This window comes from Prionailurus bengalensis, chromosome B1 (assembly GCF_016509475.1).
Source record: "Prionailurus bengalensis isolate Pbe53 chromosome B1, Fcat_Pben_1.1_paternal_pri, whole genome shotgun sequence".
Classification (NCBI taxonomy): Eukaryota; Metazoa; Chordata; class Mammalia; order Carnivora; family Felidae; genus Prionailurus; species Prionailurus bengalensis.
In genome coordinates, this window is record NC_057344.1 from 6,653,144 (window position 1) to 6,674,858 (window position 21,715).

Below are 21,715 nucleotides of genomic sequence, written 5' to 3' on the forward strand. Positions count from 1 at the left end.
CAGTTCAGTGGCATTAAGCGCATTCCCATTGTTATTCAGCCATCCAGCCTCCAGAACTTTCTCGTCTTCCCAGACTGAAACTCTGTCCCCGTGAAATCCTAACTCCCCAGGCCCTGGAAGCCTCCGCTCTATTTTCTGTCTCTATCAGTTTGGCTCCTCTAGGGTCCTCACGTGAGTGCGGTCAGGTCACGCGGCTTTTACCCTTAAGTGACTGGCTCGTTTGACCTCGCATAACGTCCCCAGGACTCATCTGTGCTGTTGGCGGTGTCAGGATCCCATTCCTTGTTTGGAGACTCAATGATATTCCCTGGTATGGGGTATGGCCGCACCACATTCCCCCGCACCGCCTTGGTGGTTTCTACCTCTTGGCTGTCTTTATCTGTCCTAAGACCTCGCTCTTCCCCACGCCCACGTGCCCTAGGGCACTTCCTCCTTGTCATTCATCATCATGTGTGGTTACTACTCTAGAGTTGCCATTTATAAATCATGCCTTTTCCCCTAAAACTTACTTTGGCTCATGGGACCGAAAAAGGACAAAAAACACAGGCAGGATCACCATGGCCGTCGTAAGCAGAGTTCTCTGTCCGGGAGATGGCAGCTGGGTGCAGGTTCATGGGATGACCAGCCTCTCCGGCATCCCCTGTCCAGTTTTATATATCAAATCTGAAAGCTTCACTACGGGAAAGTTTTCTGCAGCCTAGTAGTTTTCCACATTGGCGCTGAGGCCAGCTGCAAGGGGTAGGAATTACCGGCTGACTTGGCTCAGTTCACCTGGTTTTGTTTCAGGAAATGACCCTGTTTTTTTTCAAGAGGTCAAGAGCCACCCACCCGCTGCTCGCTGGCAGGCGGGAGGTGAGCAGGGCGGGCCACGGGGACTCCCCTTCCAGGTTCAGGGTGCAGCCCGCAGGCGGGGACCCCGGGGTCACCCTCTGTCCGCGCACTGGCAGGTGACCACCTCCCTGAGCACCTGCCTGGCGTTGCCCCCACTCCGGCATCTGGGCTGTGCCCACCATGTCCCCCCGCCCCCCCGCCCCGCGGCTCTGGCCCTTCCCACCTCGTGGGGCCCCAGGAGGGCAGCTCTAGACCAGCCACGGTGTCCCGAGTCCACAGTGTGATGCCACCGGGAAGTCTTCCCGACAGGCCACTGTGTTTCTTCTTCCTAATCACACCCCCTACTCGCGCTTCCCTCTCCACCTGCTGGCAAAGTCAGTTCCTTTCCTGCTGTTGATGCCTCTTGGATGTTTGTGGGCCGTGAGGGCATTCCCTTCCCTCTTGTCCGTCCGCTCTAGTGACATTCCGCACTTGGGCTGGCCCTGCCCTTCTTCCTCCATCAGTCCCTCCTCCCTCACCACCACTGCCCTTTGGCCCGTCCCTGCGGCGCACACTCACACCACAACACACACTCACACGTGCGCGCTCGCACCCCCGAACACACTGATACCGACACAACCAGCAAACACACGCTCACACCCAAACACATTCACACCCCCAACACACAACCAACACAGGCAAACGCGCGCGCTCGCACCCGAACACACTCGCACTCAAACACGCGTGCTTACAACTGAGCACGCTCACAATCCTAACAACTCAAACACGTGTTCACACCCGAACACACGTGTTCACGCTTGAACACACATGCCCCAGCACACAACTAACACTCAAACACACGCACTCACACCTGAACACATCCATGCGCACTCACAAGAGCTCCCTCTCTCACGCCAGCTCACACTTACACCCCACAGGGATCTGCGCTTGCCTGCTCTCTCCCTCCGTGACACGCACTTCCCTCTGTGTATCTGTCTGTTCACCTGCCCCTGACCAGGCCGTGGAAAGCCAGGGAGAAGAGTGGTGTGGCCCAGCCAGCTGGGAGCCATCTTGTCCAGCAGACAGATTTCTAAAGGCAGCCTTCCTCCCGATGTCTTAACTCACCCCCAGCATGAAATAACTATTCTTATGGCTCTGCAATGGGAGAAGCACTACGCATGGGTAGTTCGTTCTGGAACAACCATGAGAAGCCAGTGCCTGCCGCCATCTGGCTTTTTGTTTAACTGAGCTCAGTCGACAACTTAGCCAACTCCTCCTACATCTCAGAAGCCGACCTAGTTTACTACCAGTCAGGCAGCCTTTCTCCGCCCTGGAGGGGCTAACAGTCTAGTTATACACGAGTATAGGAGTCGGAGTCCACAGATGAATGACTACATTGTTACCCACTGTAGTGAGTGCTCCTCAAGGAGAACTCCCGGCCCCTCACCTCTTTCTTCTCAATGGTGTCTGCCTTCCAGCTCAGACATTCATGCCGGTCACACCCTCAGAGCCATCCCTCCAGAATCTCAACGCCCACTACTGCACATTTCAGCCGTCACGTTCTTGCTCTGGGGCTTGCTTGCTCCAGTGCCCCCATTCCTGCCGTCTCCTGACGCTGGGGACCTGGGGACCTGGGGACCTGCAGTCCTTCCCTGGAGTGTCTTTCCTCGCTTTCCTCCCCACCACCCAGCAGAGAGGCACCATTGATCACTGCGTGGCTGCCTCTCAGGCATCTCCAGCTCCCCTGTCACACTCTGCTTTGTCCCTCTTGGCAAAGTCAAGGTCCTGAGTCAATGCACCTTGCACTTGGCTGCAGGAAACTGCATTGTATGGTGACTGTCCTCCTTGAGGTCTTGGTCATACTCCTCAAATGTGCCCTGAAGGCGGCCCAGATCTGTTTTCTCGTTGTGTTGTGTCCTCTGAACGTGCTGTCAGTACATTCAAATGGCTCCCCTCCGTCCCCACTGAGATGTGTAATAAACAAGACACTGGGAAACCAGATGGAGGTTTGATGCAGAGACAGGTGATGTCAATGAATACTTAGGTGTGCGCCTTTCTTTAAATCTTAACCGTGTATTATGTGTGTAGAGGGTAGGATACAGTTCTCTTGACTGATCATTTGTATTTATGTATTTAGCATTATGTCCTTGTTGTTGCAAACGGCAGGATCTCTTTTGTGGTATGGCTGATTAATATTTGGATAAATACCCAGAAGTGGATTACTGGATCATAGGGTAGTTCTATTTTTAATGTTTTGAGGAACCTCCAGACTGTGTTCCAGGGTGGCTACACCAGTTTGCATTCCCACCAGCAGGGCACACGGGTTCTCTTTTCTCCACACCCTCACCAATACTTGTGATTTCTTGTCTTTTTGATCCTAGCCATTCTGACTGCTGTGGGGTGGTAGCTCATATGGTTTGGATTTGCATTTCCCTGATGATGAGGGCTGTTGAGCGTCTTTTCACGTGCTTGTTGGCCATCTATATGTCTTCGTTGGAAAAAATGTCTATTCAGATCTCTGCCCATTTTTATTTAACTTTTTAAAGTTTATTTATTTTGAAAGAGAGACAGTGCACACACAGGAGGGACAGAGAGAGAGAGAGAGGGAGAGAGAGAATCACAAGCAGTCTCTGTGCTCACAGCATGAGCCTGACATGGGGCTTGGTCTTACACACTGTGAGATCATGACCTGAGCCAAAATCAAGAGTCAGGCGCTTAACTGACTGAGCTGCCCAGGTGCCCCTGCCCATGTTTAAGTCAGATTTTTTCTTTGCTATTGAGTTGCATGAGTTCCCTTTAGACCGCATCTAACCATGTAGTTCAGCGGCATTGAATACATTCTGTGTCAACATCACTATTTTCCCCTTTTAAATAGAACTTGTTTTCCCCTTTTCAATAGACATTATGTTTTAGAGCAGTTTTAGGTTCACAGCAAAATTGAGCAGAGGGCACTAAATTCCCATGTACCCTCTGCCCTGCCACGTGCACTGCCTCCCCCATTACCATCACCCCCACCAGAGTGGGGCATTGGCTACAACTGATGGACCTACAGTGACATGTCCCAATCACGGCGAGTCCACAGTTTACGTTAGAGTTCACTCTGGCTGTTGCACACTTTATGGGTTTGAACAAGGGCATAATGATATGGATCCATCATTATAATATCATACAGGGTGTTTTTACTGGTCTAAAACTCCCTTGTGTTGCACCTATTCATTCCTCCTTCAACCCCTGGAAACCTCTGACCTTCTCACTCTGTCCGTAGTTTTGCTTTTTCCAGAATGTTATATAGTTGGAATCATTCAGTATGTAGTCTTTCCAGATTGACTTCTTTCCCTTGGTGATATGCATTTAAGATTCCCCGAGGTCTTCCCATGGCTTGATAGCCCTCTCCGGAAGTTTTTCATCCTCCAGAATTGAAAATCTGTACAGCTTAAGTTTCTTAACTGACATAAATTTGATCAAGAAATAACCTCTGCAAAGCTCTGTTGCCCAGTGCTGCATTGAGGTGTCATTACGGACCAAATGACATGGATCTTTCATTTTATTTTATTTTACTTTTTATGTTTTTAAAGTTTATTTTTTTTGAGAGAGAGGGTGTGTGGGAGCTGGGGAGGAGCAGAGAGAGGGAGAGAGAGAATCCCAAGCAGGCTCCGTGTTGTTAGCACAGAGCCCAATGTAGGGATTGAACTCACGAACCCTGAGATCATGAACTGAGCGGAAATCAAGAGTTGGACGCTTAAACGACTGAGCCACCCAGGTGCCCCTGGACCCTTTGTTTTAATACCCCAAGTAGCTCTTCTGTTTTACTGACTCATTTACAACAGAGAACATGACATGTGATGTCAGGAGTGCCCTCCTCCCTCTCAAGGGGCCCTCTCTACCTCCTGCCCCCCCTCTTTCCTCCTCCCCTCTGCCATCCCACTTCCTGGCTCCTTCTTTTATGAAAAGTGCTGACAGGATGGTATTAGTCAGGCGGGCTAGGTTATTATGGTAACAGACAACAACGAAGACAAAAACTCTCAGAACTTAGGACTAAAAGTTTTTTCTTGCTCAGTCTGCCTGTCTGGCCGGACTGGCAGGTGTCCCTGCTTTTGGAAATTCCTTAGGGGTCTAGACTTAGGGGGGCCCCATTGGAACACGTGTTCCCATGATCGCTGCACCAGGAAAGGGAAAGTAGATGGAGACACGGCAACTTGAAACTCCCACCTAGAAGTGACACACATCAGATGCTTTCGCATTTCACGGGGCAGAGCACGTACATGGCCATGCTTTACGTCGAAAGGGACATAGTTCCATGTGACCGAAAGGAGAGGAGAACCAGAACATTTGTACAAAGCCCTAATGACTATCATAAGGAGAATAGATTGCATTAAAACCATTTTGTATCTAAGCATTTTTTTGGGATGCAGATAACCGAATCTTTGTCTAAAATCTCAACTTTCCAATTTCCCAAATATTTACACATCTAATACAGCCTTTGTTTGAAGCATAGCCTTGTGACAGGCTGGGTCTAACGCTCTTTCCCAGTGTGAGCAGCATCATCGGAAGCCAATGCTTGCGGGTGAGCTGGTCCATTTGTGGGCACCAGGCGGCTTCAGCCGGGGCTGGCAGGATCCCTCAGAGTGTTTTAAAGAATCAGTACGGCATGATAAGTAAAGCCAAGAGGAGGTGCAGACCATCTGGGACCTTGTGCAGGGAAGTGAATGTGTGCATCGTCAGTGGGTGATGAGGCTTTGCAGAGGGCCGTGCGTGTGTCTGGGGAAAATGGGGTGACAGGGGGCCATGAGGAGGTGCGTGGGGTTGGTGAGGAAAGAGGGGCAAATGGTCAGACGGAGCTAGGTTCTGTTTGTGACTCTGACAGCTACCAGCTTAGGACATTGGATGAATCCCTTGTTTTCGCTAAACAGCAGTTTCATTATCTAGAAAGTGAGGACAGTATGACGAACTGAAGTAAATCGAGACGAGGCACGTATGTGCTTAGCACAGTGCTTGGGTCAGTAAACTATAGCTGCGATTATGATTTAATGTCACAGACAGCCACGACCTGATTCCAGGTGGTTCTAGTCCCTATAGCCTGTATAAGGTAGCCCTCTGCCACACCCCCACCGCCTCCCAAAAGACCCCATAACTGAGGGAGAAGTTCTGATTGCCCCAGGCTCCTCTTCCCGTCCCCCAGGGAGATTCATGAACGCTCCCCTCGAGTCCAAGCCAAGAACCACCCCCATCTTGGCCATGCGAAGTTTTTCCTTGTACACCAGCCCCATGCCCCACCAGGGGCCACGTGATGGGGTTCCACTGCTCCAGCTTCCCATTTTCCGGGCCAAGACGAATTGACAAGAACTCCCAAGACTCTGCAAAAAGAGCGGCCACACAGCGCTACACCGAAGAGCTTTGGTGGCCACAGGGCAGGATGCACATTGAGGGGCTGTTGGAAAGGCGCCAGGAAAGGGTCCACACCTGCACTAACGCTTACTTGAGATGCCTCTTGCGTCCGTGGAGCTCAGAGTAATTGCTTCCTGGCCGCTCCCGCCACCTGCTTTGGGTGGGCTCCTCGACAGCCTCTCCTCCAGGGCTCCCAGCTGATAGCGTTCTTCCTGAGGTGCTCCCTCCCAGCCAGCCTGTTCCAGCGGAAGCCCACGCCTCTGCCAGGGGCATGTCTGCCTTGGATTTTGTGAGAAGGAGTCCAGGGTGCATGTGTGTGGATGTCTGGCTGAGGTTCCGGGCCCCACAGGGGCTTTTAAACTGGGGCGTGGAGGAAAATGGGGCTCCACCTGCCCAGAATGAGACCGGTTGATGGGAGAACTGAGTATCCAGATCCATCGAGGGCGCTGAGGAGGCATGGACACCGGTCTTGTGTGTGACAAAGCGGGGCTGTGGTGGGAGGGTCACCGGGCACTGCTGTGTGAGTGGTCTTTCGCAGCAGGCGTCTGGGAAAGAGGGAGTCCAACCCAACCCAGATCGGGGAGCCCTTTCTTGACCTGTATGAGGGGGGCCATGAGGGCTGGTGGTGCCTGGAACTGGAGCCTGCCGTGCTGTGGGGGCAGGGGGCCGTGGAAGGGGAGAAGTTGATGTGCAGCACGAGGTTCACTGCCACAGTAGTTCAACCAAGTTTCTTTCTTTTGTTCTTTGCGTTGTTTTGTTTTGTTTTTGTCGCTGGCATTTATTAGGAGTCTAAAATGCCAGACACCACGGTAGGCACTTTACTTCCATGATGTCCCTGCACAGCAGCTGTTAGGTTAGACCCACTCGACAGATGAGGAGACTGAGGCCCCAGGTCGGTGACCTGGCCACAGCCATCAGCAGGATGCCTTGAGTCGAGAGCTAAGAACTTAACTTTGCATTTGTCTGCTCCTCCCCACCCCCACGTGGAGGCCTCCGGATCAATGATGTATTTTATTTTCCTCCCCACCTTTGTAGTAGACATTACATCAATTTTCAAATAAAAATAGCATCTTTCTGTGGGATGGGAAAAGCATAAAGAGAGGATCTTGAAAATTGCTAAGTGTCCCAGAGACAGTATTGCAAACAGCCTCATTATATGGTGTGGCACAAAGTGTTGTGGTTTCTCTTATTAGGATGCTGTAAACATGTCCTAGAATTGGCGTTTCCTTTTACTGCCTAAGGACTGACCCGGAGATGGGTGGGAAAGGAAAGGAAGAAAGGACTTCTCTGACTAGCTCTCCAGACAGAGGCTATCCAAGGTGTCTGCATGGGTGTCAGTGCTGCATCCAGACAGAAATCAACCTCACTGAAAGAGAATTGGTTAAATAACTAAAGGAAAAATGAAGAGTGAATGAGTGAATGAATGGAAAGGTGGTAAGGACCAGAGTAATTGCTTCTGGAAGAATCTTTCTTTTTTTTTTTTTTTTTTTTTTTTTACTTTTTTAAAAGTTTATTTATTTATTTTAGAGGGGTGGGGGAAAAAGAGAGAGAGAGAGAGAGGGAGAATCCCAAGCAGGTTCCACACCGCTAGTGCAGAGCCCATTGCGGGGCTTGAACTCACAAATTGCAAGATGGTGACCTGAGCTGAAGTCAAGAGTCTGACGCCTAACTGACTGAGCCGCCCAGGCGCCCTGCTTCTGGAGGAATCTTGACCCTAACTGTCAACTGGATTCTAGTGCATCTGTTACCTTTTCTACGGGACAAACCTATAGGGCCTCTTTAACTTTAGAAGGGAGCCAGAACGATGGAATTGATAGGCTTACTGACCGGCCCTCCCGAAGGAAAACTGTATGCTGTTTAAAGAACGCTATGAATATGAACAAACCAATGATTGGATGCTAAGTTATTTCAAAATGTCTTTTGCCTCAGCCCTTTTCCACACTGTTGGAGACACACTGGGGAGGTCTGTGTGCACTGCTTTCGTGATTCCTGCAGGAAGGACTCCCCATTTCAAAAGCAAGCCCCCAAAGTGGAAGCAGGGAGCCTGTGCCCTTCATTGCACTGTGGAAGAGAAGGGGCCAGGGCGTCACGTCCAGGGATGAAGTGTAGGGGTGGGAGGCACTGACCCAGGGCGGCTTGTGGGGAGTGAAGAAGTGTCCCAGCTCGCAGGGCAGCCCTGGGGCCGGTGCAGAAAATCAGCCCAAGTAGGAGCGGAAGGAGGGGGACCAGCCGAGCTGTGGGTGAGGGAGAGAGCGCGTTGTTAGGTGGTCCTGGGATGGGGAGGGGCGTGGGAGAGGGGAGCTCCAAATGGGAAAGTAGTTCAGGGCTCTGATCCCGAGAGGAGAGTGTCACCTGTACTCACCCTTCAGCCTAGCAAGGAGAGCTGAGATCTCGTCTAGATCAGACACAGCCCGCGTGCCGGTGGCGGCTGCCACTGTCTGGGAGAGCGCTGGCAATGGACGCAGAGGCTGGGGTTGAGCCCCAGGGGGTGAGGCATGGGGGTGGAGAAGGGGGGAGTCGAGGAGGGAGTGGGGCGAGAGAAGGGTGTAGGGCAGTCCTTCTTAGTGGAGAACACTCAGATGCGCTTGGGACCTTAGGGGAGGCATCTAGAGAGAGAGAAGCAGGGTCGCTTGTGGAGGAAGGGCAGGAGGAAGCAGGAAGGGGTGAAGCACCAGAGGGGGAGATGGGTTTTTGTAAGGAGGAGGGACAGTTCAAACCCTTTATAGAGGGAGGACCTGGGACTCAAGGGGGGTCCTCACACGGACGTTCTGTGTTCCCTCCAGAGGAAGGTGTTGGGGTAAATGGCGTGGCCAGTGTCACAGGGACTGAGGGGCGGGGAGTCCAGCATTTTCAAGAAAGCACAAAGATCCTCACTTGGAATCAAGAGGGTGAATTTATAGTGAAGTTGGTTGCCTGCTCTGCTGCGTTTCTCCAGGAGCCTAGAGAATGTTTCCTAGGGCTCCAGGATAAGGTTCACGGTTGCCATTCCCTGTCCGGCACTTCCCAGTCAGTGTCAGCGGGCTGTGATGGCCGGATGAGGAGGGAGGGGCCCGGTGCCCTCGGCAGCAGGTGCACACTCCCTCGAGCCACGGGGACCTGCGGTCAGTGTCAGGGGCTTTCTCCCCCGGGTCTGGAGGCCTCCCTCATTTTGGGTTCATCATGAAAAAGAGGAATAGCCTAGGTCTCATCACCATTTCACTGCAGAGTCGAAGGCACTAAAAAAGTCAATCTGTTTAGGAAACATGTATTGAGCACCTAGGGTATTCCGGGCATGGTTCTAAGCCCTGGGGATTAGAAGCGGGTGCTGTCAGTGCAGAGCCCTATACGGGCTTGTCTCACAGACCTTAAGATCATGACCTGAGCCAAAATCAAGAGTCGGATGCCTAACCGACTGAGCCGCCCGGGTTCCCCTGTGGATGCTTCCGAAACCCGCTCCTCTGAGTGCGCAACAGGGGTCCCTCGCGGAACAGAAACACATTTAAGAAGTTCGCTTAATTTTCAGTCGGGAGCGTGTCATCACCGCTGGCCCCTGGCCAGTGTTTCTGCCCCCGCTCAGTGAGGAAGCTGCTTTCTGTGTGATCCGAATCGGTCCGTGCAGTGGCTTTGACCCGCGTCCTGCCTTCAGCTCAGCCTTCTGGATGGAAAGGGCAGAGACCGGTGGGGTCATTGCTGTGTGGGAGAAACCAGCCATCCCATGCTGAGTCAGCACCTGTTGCTGAAGACACTGCAAGACCAGTGCTCAACCCCTGTAACCTTTTGCCGCTTGTTGAGCCAGAGCCTTTTCAAATGTTCCAGAACTCTCTCTAGGCAGAAAGAATGCGCCCGCAGCCCTCATCAGGGCAGCCCCCAACAGGACAGTTGCCTGAAAGCAGGAATCTGTGGAAATGGGGTCACCTTCCCAGTGCACGTGGTAACGGGGCCCGTGGGGGGCCGTCTGCAGTGAGGGTACCCGTGGGGAGCCTGTCTGGATCTGAGGTGTAACGCGAGCGTCCAGGTCTCGGCCGGGGCAGCGGTCTTCCTGGCGGCTGGGGGTGAGGATGTGGAGGAGGCTGGGGCAGCAGTCAGGGCCCCGGGGATACACCACGCTGCCCGCTGGGCCCCCCCCCCCCTCCCGGCAGCGCCCGCCCTGGACTGCCTCTAATCTGGGGGGTGTGCCCCCTGGAGCTCCTCCCGGGGCTGAGGTTTCTCCCGGGGCTGGAAGACTTCCCTCGGTGTGCCTGTGTGACGCTGAAAACGTCCCAGGTCCCAAACGAGGCGAAAGGGAAGCAGGCCCAGCAGAGACCTGTTAGTCCTTCTTACGGCCCCGCCTCTGCGGGCCACCTGCAGCACAATGTCCCCGGGGCCTCCGACCCCTGGGAGGGCCCGGGGAGTCTGCTTCTGTGGGCACTAGCTGAAAACAAATGGTCGCCCATGGCACTTTCCTGGGCGCCCTCGGTGAGACACCGGTTTCTATTCGGTGGGTGTTTTCCTTGGTCCTTCGCCAAACATGGCTTTCCTGGAGGTGGAGCAAACCAATTTGTTAACAATTGTCATAAAATGAGGCCAGAGGAGGGGAGGGAGAGGAATCTAGAGGCAAAACCCTCAAGGCAAGGACCACAGGCGGAGTGAGAGGCTCTGGTCCAGGCACTCCCTTTGCCTCCGTGCCTGGCCCTGAGTCAGACACACCCTCCTGCCCCTCGGGGCCTCCTCCACCAGGAAGTCCCCCTGCTGTTCTCCATTGTATTACCCGCTCTCTTTATTACCCCGAAGGACATGACCTCCATATCATTGTCATTTTGATTTGTTTTTATGTTTCTTCGTGTGGTGCAGCCCTGCTTCAAAGTGCCCTGCTCCTGAACCATCAGGACATTTTTGTTTCCTTGTTTTATTTTTTTTAATGGAGTTCATTTTTTTAGAGCAATGAGACATTGCTTGATTCCATTCAATCATAGCAAAATTGAATGGAAGGTGGAGAGATTTCCCACGTAGCCCCTGTCCCCCCTCACTCGGCCTCCCCCAATATCCACATCCTGAACCACAGTGGTACAGTTGTTGAGATCGATGAACTTCCATTGATTGGCGCGTCATCATCACCCAGAATCCGTAGTCCATATCAGCATTCATTCTTGGTGTTGTGCATTCTGTGGGTTTGCACAAGTGCCAAACCACACGTATACACCATTGTGATATCACACAGGCTTTTCACTGCCCTAAAAAGCCCTCTGTGCTCGTCTATGCCTCCCTTCCCCCAGCTGCAAATCTTCTTACTGTCTCCATAGTTTTGCCTTTTCTAGAATGTCAGATAGTTGGAATGACACAGTGTGTAGCCTTTTCACATTGGCTTCTTTCACTTAGTAACACGTCTTTAAGTTTCCTCCGTGTTCTCATGCTTTGGGAGCTCGTTTCTTTTCAGCCCTTAATGCTGTTTCCTTGTCTGGATGGACCTGTTTGTTTATCCATCACCTACTAACGGGTATCTTGATTGCATCCAAGTTTTGGCAGTTGTAAGGCTCCTGTCCACCTCCATGTGCGGAGGTATGCGTGGACATAAGTTTTTAAGTCCTTTGGGTAAATACCCATTGCCGGGTCACATGGTAAGAGCATGTTTAATGTGTGAGAAATTGCCAAACTGTCTTCCAAAGGGGCTGCGCAGTTTGCATCCCCACCGGCAGTGAGCGAGAGTTCGTGTTCCTCCACGTCGTCCCCAGCATTTGGTGTTCTCAGTGCTTGCAGATTCTGGCCGTTCTCACAGGTGTGCAGTGGGGTGTCCTTGTTTTGATTGGCATTTCCCTGATGACAGACGATGTGGAGGGTCTTGTCCTGTGCTCATTGGCCATCAGGGCATCTTTTCCCCAACGCAATGACAGACACACGACGGCCACCACCAGAACTGAGTATGGGCCTCGTTCCCGAGTTCCTTATTTCTGAAATGAGGATGAGAGCTTCCCGCAGGCAGAGCACGTCTGTCCTGTCTGCTACAGTGGGCTCAGTGGGGTAAGTAAGAGCCATACCTGTTCGTGTGATCACGGAGAGACTGCTTCACCAACCTGAGCCTCACGCTCTTCATCTGGGAAATGGGAGATTAATAGGACCTACTTTGAGAGAGTTTCCAGCGGTAAATGTGCTAATACGTATAATGTAGCTCAGAGCCTCTCACACGGGCAGCGCTCAGGAAAGATTAGCTGTCGACAGTGATTAATTGCTTTTTGGAAGCACCACGACGTTCCATTAGTCCAAAGAAGGCCTGAGCTGGGACAGACCAGCTGGTATTCTCTGACACCAAGAAACATGAAGCCAAGCAAGCAGAGTGGTTTCTCGCATTGTTTCCTTGTGGATATTTTTTTCTAAAATAGGTGCCTGGGAGCTTTTGGGTAATGGATAGGTAGAAAAGGTTAAAACAAAACAACCATGCCATGGAGACAGCTCAGTAAACTTTAAGTCCCCAGGCAAGTGTCTGCTGGGAAAACACAGTTACGATTTAAGAATTAAATTTAGAGATTAAGAGGAATTAGCTAGTTTTGGGATGTCACCCAGGAGTCAGGCTCAAATGTCAGCAAAGGGGTCAGCTGGTTAAGGGAAGACTGGTCTCTATGCCACTCAGTCATTTTCGCGACTCTGCTCAAGGTCAGTGCTGGCCTGGCCTCCTTCCTCACACCATTAACACGACAATTAATGAAATACTGGCACAGGGCCCAGACGAAACACTTGTTTAGAACACTTCCTCTCCACTTCACCGGCACAAACATCTATTCTGGGTTTGGGCTATTTTCCAACGTGGGTTACATGATGATAAACAAGTTGTTTTACTTTAATTAATTAATTATTTATTATTATTATTATTTTTTTTTTTTTGGTAAGTGCAATTTTAACTGGGTACTTTGCAAAACACAATTTAAAAAAAAGTTATTTGAAGAAACTATTGAGCGGAAAAGTTAGAGACGTAAAGAATTGCATGTGGCTGTAAAAATGTTTTCCACTAAGCTCTGTTTATTCCTTGGCATTTGAAAAGACCTGCTTGGACACGTTTCTGACCAGAAGTATGCATTTCCCACAGATTTGGGGGTTTTCTTATGTAGACCGTCAATAATTATCCATCTTGTTTTAAGGACAAAAATGGAAAGTGAAAAGTTCAAGAAATCAATTAGCTGGCTTGAATTTGCTGAGGAATTCAGAACAACGTTCATGGCTGAAATTTACAAAGTAAATCAACATAATATGAAGAAGTAAATTAACCCAGAATGACACAATGCAAGGATGGTTCCCATGTAACCTCATAAATTTCCTGCTTGATGGATTTCAAGTCTCTGATTTCTAATAAAATTCTCATGAGAATGTGGTATTGCTCCATAAAAACTCCTGAACTCTCCCCATGAGAAACGGCTAGTTTATAAGGGCACATGGGTTCACGGCTGTGGTTTATTTATTAAAAATTTCTCAGTAAATATATCACGGTCCAGTGGATAGCGCCCCGTGATTGTGGAGGGGCTGTGTGTCATTTCTGCTGCTCCCAAAGTATGAAGAAAAACAAGAAGAAGCATGTCAGGAACTCTCTGAACCAGAAAAAAAGAAAAAGAAAAAACCCACAGCACTGTAACCTTTTTTTTTTTTTTTTCCAGGAGAAAGTTCTATGAGATCTGCTCCTTGACTTTACCTTGGGTCCACAAAGACCCCGTAGGATTTTCACATTTATCTTAGGAAAGTCTGAACACGCCTGCCAGATGGTTGACAGTGAGCCCCCACAAGACACAGAATGGAGGCTTGTGTGGTCCCGGTCCCTGCACGGGGCACACAAAAGTTGCCAAGTGGGTATTGCAAGTTTTGAGGGACTTCAAATATCTCAGAGAAACGATGTGTAACTACACATAGTCACGAAGATAATGAGTTCATGGCTTACTCACTTCTCTTCACCCGGAAAAATAACGTACGCTAAGTGCTGTGTTTTTAATCTGGGCCAAATACTTGGCTGAAAGCTCTCTGGGTCTTATCCTACTTGATTCTACACACAGTCCTAATATGTAGGCTGTTACTGGCACCCTTGTTTTAGAGAGAGGGACGCTTTCCACAGAAAGGGGAAGCTGCTGACGTCACGGACCTCACGAGGAAGGGAGCAGGGATTCAAACCCAGGGAGATCGACTGAATGCCGATATACTAACGACCAGACTAGACTTTGAGGGATTTGCCCCCTTCCCCCCAGGGAGGGTGGTGTGGGTCTTGAGGACCTTTCAGGATTGCACCCTACTCATCCAGGATTCTCCTCAAACAATCCACAGGTTCCAAGCTCCCACTGGCAAAGCACCAGGAACGAGTTACAAAGTGTGCTGAACTACCTACCCATGGAGGGGCCACATCTGATCTTCAGAGCAAGCCTCTGCCCCTTCCTCCCACCGGGTTCCAATATCCAAGAGTCAGACCTTATGTTTCCAGCCCCTGGTGCGTAGAGGTGCTTGATTAAATCTTTTGATAAGAATTAAGTTTTGGTCCATCACTGAGAAGAGAGCATAATTAACAGGCTTTAAAAAAAAATAGGCTGCTTGTTAGAGCAGTTTTAGATTCACAGTAACATTGAGGGGGCAGTACAGAGGGCTCCCTCACCCCTGCACCGGTTATGGTTGATGAACCTGCACGGATCCACCATCATCACCCAGAGTCCATAGTTCACGCCAGGGCTCACTCTTGGTGTTGTGCATTCCGTGGGGTTCAACAACTATAGAAGAACATCCATGCACCAGATGGTATCATTCAGAATAGTCCCACTGCCCTGCCAGTTCTCTGTGCTCTGCCTTCTAACGCTTCCCCACCCAGCCCCTGGCAACCACTGCTCTTACTGTCTCCGTTCTTTCGCCTTTTCTAGAAGGTCATATAGTTGGAATCATTCAGTACATAGCCTTTTCAGATTGGCTTCTTTCACTTAGTGATTTGTGCTTAAGGTTCCTCCTTGTCTGGTCACGGCTTGATAGGTCATTTCCCTTCAGTGCTGAGTATTAGTCCATTGTCTAAGGAGAACATAATTTTCATCTCATAGAAATGAAAAGCACTCCCTAGATCCATGGAGTTTGTACTGAACGTCGGAGCCAGAACCAGCACAGAACTGCTGGCACATCCAGGATCCACTGTCCCTAAAGAGACACAGAAAATATTTTTTTCCCCCTGAATGGCAATAGCGATTGGATCCTGACCCGTAGGTCCCCATGATAAAAAGCAGCCCATGTGGCCCTGTCATCTGAAGTGCGAACAGCTATTATGTATACGGTCCAGTCTCAAGGACCGGCATGCTTAGCTTCATGAATAAAGCGCTTGCTGGAAATTGCACTTCTAGGTATTTATCCAAAGGATGCAGGTGTGCTGATTCAAGGGGCACATGCACCCCAATGTTTATAGCAGCGCTATTGACAATAACCAAAGTATGGAAAGAGCCCAAATATCCATCGACAGACGAATGGATAAAGAAGATGTGGTGCATACACACGATGGGATACTACTCGACGATCAAAAAGGATGAAGTCCTGCCATTTGCAATAACGTGGATGGAACTAGAGTGTATTATATGTTAAGCGAAAGAAGTCAGAGAAAGAGAAGTAACATAGGACTCACTCATATGTGGAATTTAAGGAAAACAGATGAACACAGGGGAAGGAAAAATAAGATAACGGAGAGGAAGGCAAAGCATAAGAGACTCAAATATAGAGAACAAACAGGGTTGCTGGAGGGGAGGTGGGGGGTGGGGAAGGTCTGAATGGGTAATGGACACTGAGAAGGGCACTTGTTGGGATGAGCACTGGGTGTTATATGTGAGCAAGGAGTCACTGGATTCTACTCCTGAAATCATTATTACACTGTTAAATAACTTGGATTTAAATAAATAAAAAGAAAGACACTTGCTGGATATCTCAAGAATGCTGACTTCCAAGTTAAGGGCACTTGCTATTGAAATTGGAGAGTCGTCGGGGCGCCTGGGTGGCGCAGTCGGTTAAGCGTCCGACTTCAGCCAGGTCACGATCTCGCGGTCCGTGAGTTCGAGCCCCGCGTCAGGCTCTGGGCTGATGGCTCAGAGCCTGGAGCCTGTTTCCGATTCTGGGTCTCCCTCTCTCTCTGCCCCTCCCCCGTTCATGCTCTGTCTCTCTCTGTCCCAAAAAAAATAAATAAACGTTGAAAAAAAAAATTAAAAAAAAAAAAAAAAGAAATTGGAGAGTCGTCATATTCCTTTAAGGGGAATGTATAACTGCATTTGAACACGTCCCTATCTCAATAAACCCTTAAGCACACGACTTGAACCAGGACAGGTCCCCAGCTTGCTGAGAAAATACAGAAGGCGCTGTCTGTGCCAAGCGTTCACAAGCTCGGGGTACAGTCCCCGTGGGGTGTTTGTGTGTGTGACCGAGAGTAACGAACTGATAAATCAACCACCCAAGCTTACACCTGAAATAGGACAGGAGGTGGAGAACTGGATACGACACCAGGGCCCCCCGGGCTGGACGACCGGGACGCCGAGACCCCGTCGGGATGGAGGGGCAACAGCGCCACCTGCCGGGCCCACGCGGCCCTGCGCCACACGGCGAGCGCGCCTGCAGCTGGGGGCTCAGGGGGCCGCTTGAAATCCCAGCTTCAAGTACTCTCTCTACGCTCTGCCCACAGCTGGGAATTAGGCGACATTACAATGGCATCAGGTGCTCAATTAAAACATAAGTGTGAAGTGTGCTCTGCTCATAATATCGGCCTATTCAAATTGCCCCCGGGGAATGTCTCCATCGGGACGCCAGCCAGGTCCCCAGCCGCTCAGGGCCTTAACCTGTCAGCGAGCTGTTCATTCCTACCCAGGACCGGCTCCTTGGAACTCCTGGGTGTGGGTGAGTGTTGTCATAAGTGAGAGACGAAGGCATTTGGCCATTTATTTCAAATCCAGGTCAAAAGTAAGCCACATCGAGCTTTTAGCTGACAGGTGTTTAAAATGAATGACTCAAAACGCTGAAAGTTTTCGTAGCCTGACAAAATTCAACCTGGACCCTTGCCCACCTAACTCCATTACTCAAATTAATCACATTACTTCTTGTCCGCTGGGGAAAAATATATATTGACCTCCAAATTCTTCAGACATTTGAGAATGGTGAGTGGGGTCCTAATACAAGTAAAACTTTCTTTTTATCATCCACTTCAAAATGGCTGTGATTTAAATTTTTTTTAATGCTTATTTATTTTTGAGAGAGAGACAGAGCATGAGCCGAGGAGGGGCACAGAGAGAGGGAGACACAGACCTGAAGCAGGCTCCTGGCTCCGAGCTGTCAGCACAAAACTCAAGAACCATGAGATCATGGGCCGGAGTCGGACGCTTAACCGACGGAGCCACCCAGGTGCCCCTTCACGGTGGCTGTGATTAAAGCAAACAGATGCACGATCAACGACTAGAATTGGTTCCCTTCACAATTCCCAGAAGTTCTGGTGATGAGAGGGAACGCAGCGATCTGACACTTCGGGGGATTCCCATTTTGTGCTCTGGTCATTTCACGAGGGCCATGTTGTCACCCTGTGAACCCACAGGGCCTGAGAAGGGTCTCTCTGCTCCACTCTTCAACCACAGATGAGATTTTTGCCTCTCACGTCAAACAAGGTCAGAAGACCATAGGAAGTTGACCCCAAACAATTTTATGGCTTTGGAGTGATTACTGTGAAACTTTTTAGAGAAAACAAGCTTCACTCTTCTTCACGATCCAGGACACATTTGCTTTGGGATGAGTCAATATTCAGAACAGGGGGTTAAGGTGCCTCCATCGGCCGTGGTCTCAGGAAACAGTGGACCCCTGGCTGCACAGGATGCCTCTCGGACTGCGGCTCTCCAGAAGCCATCAGCATGAGGAATGGAAAAGAACAGAAGGCTACGGTCACTTGGGCAAGACGCTTCACCCTTGCCTTGGTGGGTGTGAGTAAGAATCCTATAACCGAGCCAGGCCAACTTACAGCACCCTCACAGGACAGGAACCTGAGGCTCAGGGAGATCGAGTGGTTTACAAACAGAGAATGGGCTAGAAAAAGAATCCAGAGAGAACCCGGATGGAATCTCCCATAGGGTCTCCCCATCACGTGGCTTCCCTCAAGGCAGAGAGAGCCAAAGCTCATATCTGTGGTTGACTAAGCTTCAGGTACAAGAAAAAAAAAAAATCTCTGTTCTTTTATCAAACACTCCATCTTTTAAAGTTAAAGACAAAGTGTTGCCTTTAAAGCCAAAAGTATCAGGTCTAAATGACATCCTTAACTGACCTCGGTTGGTTGGTTTTTGTGTTTTCTTAGTTTCAGTTTAAAGAATACACTAAGAACGAAAGTCCATAGTGTGTATTCCGTTCCCAGCCTCATCCTCCTGCTCTTTCCCTGCACCACCGCCCCCAGCCTTGCCAATTTGTAAACAAATCAAAAAAATCCCCAATGGGCTGAAAACCTGTCCATGGTTTACTCCAGCTGGAAAGAATTGTGCTCCACCAAGATTCAGACCCTGTTGATAATGGAAACCCTGACGGGCAAAGTTGTGATTATAGTCTTGCCGTAATGAATGTATCTGTGTGGTCAAAGTCACGGATTTTTCCATGGTATTTTTCCATGGGAGATTTCCTCCCTGAGGGATGTTAACTTAAAATCTGGATTATAGCTTTGACTTTAAGCAGGATCTCTAACATTGATATAGCTGACATCGCTATAGCTTGAAGCTAGTGATTATATTGACTGTGGCAGTCATGATTGGCAAGGGGGGGGGCATTAGATTGATTTTTGCAAGACTGACGAGGGCAGGGGATAGAGTTTTAGTGGGTATAGAAACTTACATCAGGAAACCTAGACAATTTCCTAGATTTTTAACCAGGGAGTATTTTCTCTCCTCTCTGAATTTGTGGTTACAATAAAGTACAAAAAGTGAACAGGGCTGACAGGTATTAGGGTGACCAGCCATCCCCACCGGCCTGGGACAATTTGGTGTTAGCCCTAAATAAAATCCCTCCGGCCCTAGGGGAACCAGGATACTTGGTCATCCTAAATGGTATGAAAACTTTAATTAAATTCAGGAGGAAAGAAAAGTAATAGCCTATTTTAAAGAGAGCAGCCAGACTGAGGTTTCAAGGAAAATCCTTTCTTGATGCTTAAAATGCCTCAGGATAATCAGCATTTAGCTTGAGAATGTGTTCAGGAAACAGCTCAAAAGGAATGTAGAAATGTCATGGCTGGCGTGGCAGAATGTCACATGAAAAACCAAGCAAACTGCTGTTCTGGCTCACAGTTTCAGAGGTGAACCTATCCTCTGGTCTTCTGGAGGCATAAACAGAGCGAGGGATTTCACGGGTGTTTAGGCCCCCCAGGAGGCTGCTGCCCAGGGTCCCCCTGCCGCAAGCCTGTCCACAGGCTCTAGATGGGCCTGCAAACACTTCTTCTCTCTGTTGGAAGAGGAAAAGGACACAGGAGAGAAGGAACTGGGAGGCCCATCTGGGGAGCTGGGGTTCCCTATCTGAGCCCCTACCCAAGGGCCTCCCTTTCTGGATCTTCTCTCAGGTGGCTCTGGTTGCCTTTCCAAGGGCCGTGAAAACCGCTATTAGGAACTGGTAAGCGGGGCTCCTGGGGGGCTCAATCAGTTAAGTGTCTGTTGATTTCCGCTCAGGTCATGATCTCACAGTTCGTGAGTTCTAGCCTCGCATTGGGCTCTGTGCTGACAGTATGGAGGCTGCTTGGGATGGGATTTTCTCTCTCTCTGCCCCTCCCTTGCTCATGGTCTCTGTCTCAGAAATAAATAAGCATTTAAAACAACAACAACAAAAAGGAGCTGGTCAGCTGTCTGGGGTCAAAAGGAAGGAATACAGAATCAAAACTAAGGCAAAAGTGGCCAACGCAAGAGCCAGAACCATCGGTCAAGGAACCCCACTGACAAGTCTGTAGTTGAAAGGAAGCATCAACCCTCTCTCTTGACTTAGAGAAAGGTACGTCAAGACATGACATCAGCCCTCTGTCTGCAGTCATAAATGCTGAGGCTTCGGGACGTGATAATGTTTCTGGATTTGTAAATTCAGAGCCTTGTTAGATGCGCACTAACCCTTCCTGCTGTGGTAAAGCCTGCAGCCCTGACGTCAGGGGCCATGGGACGGAGGGACAGGGTGCCAGTGAGGGGAGGGCAGTGGCCTGCGGCGGCGATGGACTTTCATGGTACCCCTGCCCCACGGAAGTAGGTCATGGCCATGTGACTTGTTGAGGCCACAGAGCGTGGGCGGACTGGCCCATGGCACGTGTCCACCAGCTCCTCTGGAAATTTTGCACGTCCGCCGCTCCTGTCCCCTGGGATGCGGAGCACGTGTCACTTTGACCGGCAGCCTGAAGCAGAACCCCGTGGGTGACCGCAGACCCCCGAGTGAAAAGTGTTTGCGGTCTCTGGCCCCCGAGCTGTTCCTTTGGTCCTGCTTTGAAAGAAGGAACTTCACCTAATCTCATCACATCTGATTCTACTCCAGTGGTGCAGTTCCGTGCAAGTCACAAAGCAGCTGTGACCTATCCTTGAATTTTCTTGGTTCTAGGCTCCCTTCTGATCTCATAGGAGCGCAGGAGACGTAAGACTTTCACTCTGAATTTTACGCCTTTTTCTTTTAAGTTGAGGTATAGCTGACGTACATTAGTTTCAGGTGTACATCATAATGATTTGATGTTTGCATATATTACAAAATGATCACTGTGAGTCTAGTTAACATCTGTTACAACTTTTTTCTTTCTTTTTTTTTTTTTAAGTTTATTTATTCTGAGAGAGAGAAAGAGAATCCCAAGCAGGCTCTGCGTCGACAGAGCAAAGCCCCACGGGGGGGCTTGAACCCATGAACCGTGAGATCATGACTGGAGCTGAAACCAAATGTTCACCGCTTACCCGACTCAGCCACCCAGGTGCCCCAATTTTTTTCTCCTTTGTAATAGAAGTACCTTCAGAGAATTAACTTTATGCCAGCAAAGATCACAGAGAGATAGTAACCGTCAGCCCAGCATCTAAACAACTAGGTAGATAGAAATAACTGTTTTCTTCTCCTCTCGTATGAGGGTGAGGAAGACACGGAGAGGAGACGTATTTACAACGGCCGTAGCTTGTAACTAGGGGAGCGACAAAAATTCAACTTCTGTAGACGGCATTGGGTCCCCGTCCTCAGCACAGGTCTGACCAAGGCAGTGGGGGTAAGAGAGCCAGGCCCAGGCACTCCCTTCCTCCCAGTCACCACGGCACAGAGCCCACGGTGCGGACCGGACAGACTGGCTGAAGCTGGAGTGCTCGCCTGGGTGTCCCCTCGGGGGCAGAAGCAGCAAGCCGGGCTGCTCCCCCATTCCTCCTCGGCTTCTGGAACTCTAGCCCACATCGCTGCAAACAGTCCCGTTGCTGGACTCCCCATTACCCCACGCGAGCATAAGAGAGGCCGTCGGTTTCTGAGAAGGTCTGGGTCTTCTGCTAACGAGGCAGGGGGTGGGCAACGGTTTTACAAACACCCACGTCCAAAGTGGCTATTCAGTGGGCACCTGGCTGGCTCAGTCGGTAGAGCATGTAGGCCT